At 53.1% G+C, this 899-nt stretch overlaps 1 pseudogene; it reads right to left on the bottom strand.

The window, feature by feature from the left end:
• Positions 1-407: 407 nt before the first annotated feature.
• Positions 408-899, bottom strand: part of LOC102876942 — a 6,688-nt pseudogene continuing 6,196 nt past the window's right edge.

Raw genomic sequence — 899 nt, forward strand, 5'->3', positions numbered from 1 at the left:
GAAAATGTAAACATTTGCCCTGGATCGCCCACAGATGGCTCAGCTCACAAGGACTCATTTGGAACAAAAAAATAGGTCTAGTGAGGCTCCAGCACAGCAGCTAAAATGCCGGCAAACCCTACGTCGAACGCTACAGCTCCTGGCGTGCCCTTTAAATGTGAAAACGACAGCTCCCAAACAAGCAACTTGTACAGCAACTGCTTCCACGGACAAGGCTGCAGAGGCATTGACAGGCCCAGTCCCCACGCCTGTCAACATCTACTCACCACGCTGAGTGTATTTACATTAACCTTGTCAGATTAAAAATATACACAGTATATACTTGAGTCTGGGTTGGGAGGGGAAGTACTTCTTTTCAAGCTCTCTGAAGAGAGGCATACGGGGTGCTTAGGTTAGGGCAGCGAGGACTAGGAAGAGGCCCTCTTCTGCTCGGAGAACGGGGACTCGTAAACGTCCATGGGGGGGCAGGTGCACACCAGGTGCTGGTCTCCATAGATATCGTCAGTGCGGGCAATGGTCGGCCAGAATTTGTTCTCTGGTTTCACGAAAGGCAGAGGGAATGCCGCCACCTCTCGGGAATACGGCCGGTCCCAGTGGGAGGCTGTGACGCAGGTCAGAGAGTGTGGAGACATCTTCAGTGGGTTGACCCTGGGGTCAATGCGACCCTCCTCGATGTCGGCGATTTCCTGCCGGATGCTGATCATGGCATCACAGAATCGGTCCAGCTCTGCCTTGTCTTCTGACTCGGTGGGCTCAATCATGAGGGTCCCGGCCACTGGCCAGGACATGGTAGGTGCATGAAATCCATAATCCTGGAGCCTCTTGGCCACGTCCACAGCCTCGATATTTGCAGACTTCTTGAAGGGTCGTGTGTCCAAAATAAACTCATGAGCCACGTA

The sequence above is a fragment of the Elephantulus edwardii genome, unplaced genomic scaffold, assembly GCF_000299155.1.
Source record: "Elephantulus edwardii isolate Elephantulus edwardi_28Jun2011 unplaced genomic scaffold, EleEdw1.0 scaffold00021, whole genome shotgun sequence".
NCBI lineage: Eukaryota > Metazoa > Chordata > Mammalia > Macroscelidea > Macroscelididae > Elephantulus > Elephantulus edwardii.